This window comes from Arachis duranensis, chromosome 1, assembly GCF_000817695.3.
Source record: "Arachis duranensis cultivar V14167 chromosome 1, aradu.V14167.gnm2.J7QH, whole genome shotgun sequence".
Lineage (NCBI taxonomy): Eukaryota > Viridiplantae > Streptophyta > Magnoliopsida > Fabales > Fabaceae > Arachis > Arachis duranensis.
The window spans coordinates 98,058,353-98,064,791 of record NC_029772.3 but is presented as its reverse complement, the minus strand read 5'-3'; the positions used below and the strand labels follow the sequence as shown (position 1 = coordinate 98,064,791).

General features: G+C 31.1%; 1 long non-coding RNA gene across 7 annotated transcripts; it reads left to right on the top strand.

Moving 5' to 3' along the window:
• Nucleotides 1-3,013: 3,013 nt before the first annotated feature.
• On the top strand, nt 3,014-6,439 carry LOC107466256 (uncharacterized). Of its 7 annotated transcripts, none has more exons than XR_008002087.1 (7): nt 3,014-3,284; nt 3,746-3,774; nt 4,035-4,235; nt 5,106-5,233; nt 5,300-5,388; nt 5,457-5,625; nt 5,841-6,439. It is a non-coding gene; the product is annotated as an uncharacterized LOC107466256 (long non-coding RNA). The 7 variants fall into 7 exon arrangements; XR_008002084.1 differs by having other exon boundaries at nt 3,733-3,774; XR_008002085.1 differs by having other exon boundaries at nt 3,014-3,342.

Sequence of the window (6,439 nt, the reverse complement as noted above, 5' to 3'; positions counted from 1 at the left end):
GTACTGTGTTTGATTATAAGTTTAATTTGTTTGGTTAAGTAGGACAAGGACACAAGGTTAGTGGTAGGATAGGATGTTTTAATAAATGTAATGTATCATTATTATTTAAAAGATAAAGTTGACTTTGTTGTGGCTATTTATTTAACGGTAAATGAAATAGATTTATGCATTAAACTCAATTGCATTGTTAACAAAAAAGCATAAAAGGAGATTAAGGATGGAAATGGATCCTCTCTATTTTTTTTGTCGCCGGAGAGAATAAAGTGTAATCTCCCACCTTTAATTCTACAAGTGGGACCAGACATAAATGAGAGAGAGAATGCAATGAAGGGTGAAATCTTCCACTGGATACCATCCAGTTTTTTTTTTTTTCACTGGAGAGGATCCACTCCCGATTAAGAATCTGTTTGAGAAGTTTCAAAAATAATTTTTTTAACTTTTGATTTATGAAAAGTAGTAGTATTAATGTCTGGTGCAATTTTCAAAATCAAATTGCAGCTTTTTAAGAAGTTATTTATGAGCTTATAGAGAAGTTAAAAAAATGATTTTTCTCATAATACTAATACTTTTTATCACATTTCTATAAAATAAATATTTTTAGAACTGAAAATCTAAACACAAAATAACTTATTTATAAGCTATTTTTAATATAGTCATTTATTATTTAAACTATTTTATTAAAATAAATTTAATTAAACTATTTGCCCAAACTGAATCTAAGTACAACTAATTAGAAATTGATAATCACCAAATAGGATAACTATAATGAAATGCTAAGATATCAAATTTAGTAAGACCATAGCATTAACATCAAAAGTATCGTTTTGTGCATAAGTGCACAACATTATAATTAACACAGATTGTGCTAATACCAAAATAAATCATTTTTGCTGATTTTTTCTTATATAGTTTTGATGAGCAAATAATAATAATATCTAATAAAAAAATAACCAAATTAAAAAGCCTAAAACAGAAGTCTTAATACGAAATTTTAAAATATTAAAAGGTATCCAACAAAAGCACATAATCATCTAAAATAAACATCAACATGATCAGTCAGAATAAATTTATCCTTTGATATTTTTGTTTTTTGACTAATGTAACATGAACTAAGAAAATTTAGAAGAAAATTTAGAAGTGCTTGTTTTACTTGATCCATTCATAGTCTCTTTTGACACTGTTGAGGTTCTTGTGATGCTTGGACTTCTGAATCAATAGTAGTAGCTACAGTTTTGATAATAAATCTAATTTATGGATGCTTAAATGATGGGTTGGGTTTTGGAGGTATTGCTAGACTTAGAACTATGGGTCTCACATGAAGCTAGACTATCGGAGACCTCGTTATAGGCATATTTGCCCTAATTTTTTCCTTGCTAGTAGATGCATTAGTAGCAATAGCAAATTATGGTGGAGGAAATGGCACATTTGAAGGATGTGTAGTAGTGCTGGCAGATCTAGCTGCTCTCCTTACAAGATTGGATTTAACTACTCTCTTTTCAGTACCATGATTTGTTGCTTTAGGTGGAAGAAACAAGATTTAAGTGATGTTCAGATTGTGGGTGGCCTTGTGTGAGCTCATTTTCTACTACATCTATTATTTTCTCCCAAAATTTCTCTTGCTTTGAGTCTGAAAGGTCATCTAAATCTATGGGTGGCATAACTATACCTTCTAGTTGTTGGATTTGTCCTCCCTATGATTGATATGTTTGAACTACTTGCTGTGTTGCTGCAGTTTACTTTGTTGCGACATAATTCTTCTTCTCCTCACATGTTCTAGAATTGTGCCCCACCTACAAAGACAAGATAGCCTCAAGCAGTATGCAACAATCTACAACATATTATATATTCAACTATACATCTATTGTAGGAGGTCTCTTTATTTTTTCATCATGTGGCCCTATATCTGTTGCACCAATCTCATTTGTATTATCAGAAACTAGAACTTGATCAATATATTCTGGTTTGACATTAATGGATGCTCAAAATATAGGTAGATCCTATTTTCATTCTTTAAGGTAGTATAACACATCTTAACTACATCAGAATCCCTTCTCAGTACCTTTAATCCTTTATTAGTTAAATTCATCCCTAACTCCAACCAGTATTTCTCATTATACTCAATATAACCTAAATCTAGAAACAAACCTTCAATCAGGAATAGATTACATGTATCAACAAGTACCCTCTCAATATTACTCACTAACTCACCGCTATATTTTCAACTACCATCTTCATTCTTCTCAAACCTACCTATATGATGATAGATGAATATGATATATGTTGTCCTATAAAAAAAATTAAAAAACAAGTGACAATCAGCTAAATCATCACATCAAAGCACTATAATCAAACCTTCATTGCAAAAATATTAACATAATCACCAATACTTTTAAGGTCCTAACGAACAGTTATTAAATAAAAAATATAAATTATTTACTGTTATCTTTGCTCTTTAATCAAAATTTATACACCGAAATATATGAGTTTTACATTAAAATATGATACAAATATATTTTACACAATTCACATATAAAAAATATATATATAGGAAAAAATTAATTTAAGACAAAATTAGTAATATTAAATTCAATTTATTTTATTTAGATAAATTATTCGTAATTATTGACCAATTTAGTTAGATCTATGTAATCAAAATATTTGATCATATAGTAATACTATTTAAAAAAATTATAAAAGTGATTATTGTTGTTCCTAGTTACTACTTATTCCTTAATTTCTCTAAAATACCCTCCTTTCTAATCTCTTTATTAAAGATTTTTTTAAAAAATATTATTTAAAATGATAAAATCTACTCTTAAAAATAACATTTTATTAAAGCACTACTATTATAGATATTTAGTAACATTTATCTCTTCATATTTATTAAAATATTAGTAATTATAACAAAAGTACATCTTAAGTAACATTTATGCTAAAATGTTACTAAATACATTTACATTTTTTTTAAATGTTACCTATTTCCTAATCATTTATTCACATTCACAGGAACAAGCAAAACTCTTTGGTCATTAAATTAAAATCTCTCGCTCTTCACATTCAAATCTCGCTCACGCTGCGATCTAATCACTTATTCTTTCGCGTGTTTGTTTCGATCTCGATCTCGCTGGATTTTAATCCCAATTTCGCTCTCGTTCGATCTCAATTTTCGATCTCGATTCTCGATATCTTTCCGGTGAGACTGCAGCCTTTGAATTTGTCGCCGATCTGCTCTCCTAAGTCATTGTTGCCTTTATGATCATTGCTGCTCCTCTGTCCTCCTCATTGTAAGTGTCTCTGTTTTTCACTCCCAGTCATTGTCACCAACTCACCATCGCTTTGTAGGTAGGTCATTCTTCTATCTTCAATGTGTTAATTTATGTTATGAATTTGTGGCCAACCCCTAATTTAGTACTTTTTTATTACAAAATATGTTAATATCTGCATTGATTTTGATTACTATATTTGTTAATTTTTGTAAATTTTGATTACTGTAGTTGATTTTCAGGCAATTAAATTCCCTATGTTTAGCACTATAGAATTCAGAAAAATTTTAGTTATAGACTTCTTCATTTCACTTCGGAACCAGAATAGTGCATTAGTAGTTAAAGGACATTAAAACCCAATTGAATGTATTTCTCACTAATTAATTGTATTTCTCACTCAACTGATTGAAACTTCTCATGATCTGCAATTGAAATTACTCATTTCGATCTGAATTGCATGATGTTAAAGCTTCTTATTACAGAACGAAGAAGAGAAACTTCAACTACACAAGTAACTTCTCTTATCTTTCACTGAATTTGTTTTTTTATTTGGATTTTCAATTATAGCTAAAAAATTATAATTAAGGGTTTTCATTGTTATGTGAATGAATACATATGGTGTGTTTGATGAATCCAAAATTTTTTAGTATAATTTTTTTATGAAAGTTCTTTGAGTTTTTGAGAGTGAATTTAAGGTGTTTGAAGAAATGCCTAAAAAACTTTGTGCATTTTAGAGTGCATTTATGAAAGTTCCTACCTTGGCTATTTCAGGTACAAACATTTTGCTATGATTTGTTTGCCTCACCGGATAATCTTCAACTACAGCAAGGCATTCCAGTTATTTCCAAGTGGTTAATCTATAATCAATTTAAATTTGTTGCTTCTAAAGGAATCAAACTTGGAGGGATTGGGAGTGTGCGAGGCTATGGTAAACGAGCAATAGGGTCTGGAAGATCTTGTCCACTTCCTTTGGTAAGCGATAGCTTTATCAGCAACCATTTAAACTAGACTGATTTTTAAATTTCTTTACCTAAAGATCTATGGTATTTGTATGCATTATAAAAACATAGTTGCTGCTTTAGTTATAGATTCTCATACACTAATTCTTTAATAATGCTTTCAAAACTTCATACCCTTTATCTTCCTTCTAGATACTTAAATATTGTTAACAATCTATTGTTGGATTCTGGAGAGAAGCCTCGAGTTAGATGACACTTGGATTCTTAATTTTTGAAATTATGACAAGTATGATTTTAAAAACTGCACCTCTTCTACCACATCAAGATGATAAGAATTTATTGGTCGCATGATAGTAATGCTTACATAGATTAGTTGTATCTGTGTTCGGATATACTTTTGTAGAATTGATTTAGTTAGAACGGATTTGGAATTAGAGTGATTTGTATTTGATAGTTTCTTTTCTCCAAGAATCAATCAATTATGGAAGTTATATAAAGTTCTTTTGAGTTATTGCATAATCTTCTATTGATAATAATCTTTTTAAGTTTACTTTGCTCACTAAAACTGTGCATTTAAAGCGTGCTCACTTTTCTATATTTATTCATCTCTTAATTTTCTACTCAAATCAAATTAGTTGAAATTCAAACAATGGTTATTTCCATCATCTAAATAGAGTTATTTATCTAGGGGAGATTAGAACATAGAAGAACAGGGCTTGGTTGTAATGATCACTTTCATAGAAGTGAATACATATCTTTTGTTTGTAGCACATATCTACCCCATTGACATGGTATATTTTTACTGCTACTTCTAAGCATTAGGTGCCATTGCTACCACTTTTGAGATAAAAGAATGTAACAATCTCCTTGGAATGTGGCTTAGGATGATGGAGTAAAAGTCCGACATAGCGCACTGGAACTGCGACAGTTGGGGATAGCAGCAACACATTGTAAACTTGAGCCTATGGTTGCCAATTTCATCAAAGTTTTATGAAGTCAGGAGATATGCAAGTATGAACACTGCCTTGTATGAGTTTCTGCTGTTGCTATTTAGAAATAACCGAATATTGAAATCAGGTATGCGCTGATGGAGATGGGTTATGACTCACCAAACCTTCCCATAGGGATGGTTACACAGCTTCACTTGAAAAGATGTATGCAATTTGGTAATATTTTTTCTCCTAATTACTTCTGTCAAGTACTTTAAATGAGACTGACAAAAGAGGTATATCAGGTGAGGAAGCACTGTTGGAGTTCATAGAGAAGGTTAAGTCATCGAAGGAGAAGGAGTAGAGTGGACCAAAGGCTAGGCTGCCTGGACAGATATTAGCTAAAGATGGTTCACTATGATGCACTCCACTAGGCCTTTCCTTTTCAGAGATTATCAAGAGATTGCAGAACATGTAAGCCTAATGGTAGTTTGCTTCAAATCATTCACTTGTGTTAATCAGCCTTATCTTCTTAGGCTGCAGCCCTAGAGGGTGTCAAGGACATAACTGTGACCTCACTTCATAGGAGATATGAGTGATTCTACCATTGATATTTGATTATCATGTATCTATGTTTTTGAATCTCTTCATTTAGTTAGTGATGTTAAACTTATTAATCTGTGGTACAGATACTAACTATCATGGTGGACAATATTGAGAAAATATTGGAGAGAGGTGATCGGATTGAGCTTCTTATCGATAAGACCGCTACAACGCAAGACAGTGCATTTCACTTTAGGAAACAATCAAAGTTTCGAAGAGCTCTTTGGATGAAAATTTTGAAACTCCTGTGAGTTTAATTTCTTTCATATGTTTCCTATTACAGTAATTTATAAAGTATATGGATTCCAAAATCAGTAAATCATAAGGTAGAGGGCACCTTTTCCTTTTCTTGGAATTCTTGTCTTGATTGTATGTGTCTTTGGTCTTCAACATGGCGCGATTGATTTGCTTGATTGTTCTCATACTTTACCTTATTATCGCTGCTTGTTGTGGAGGCATCACTCTACCATCATGCAGATCTTAGTTGACAGTTCGACAGTTCACAAAATGAATCCTATGAATATATGTATCGGAGTATTCCAAATTCAAATTTATGAGCTTGAGCAGAAAAATTGAGAATTTAAAAACAGTTACGTATTTGTTGGCTATGTTTTTTCTCGTTGCTGTATTATAAAAATTAAAAATACAAGCTGGAGCCTGATGAAATTCTATGCCATTATTGTGA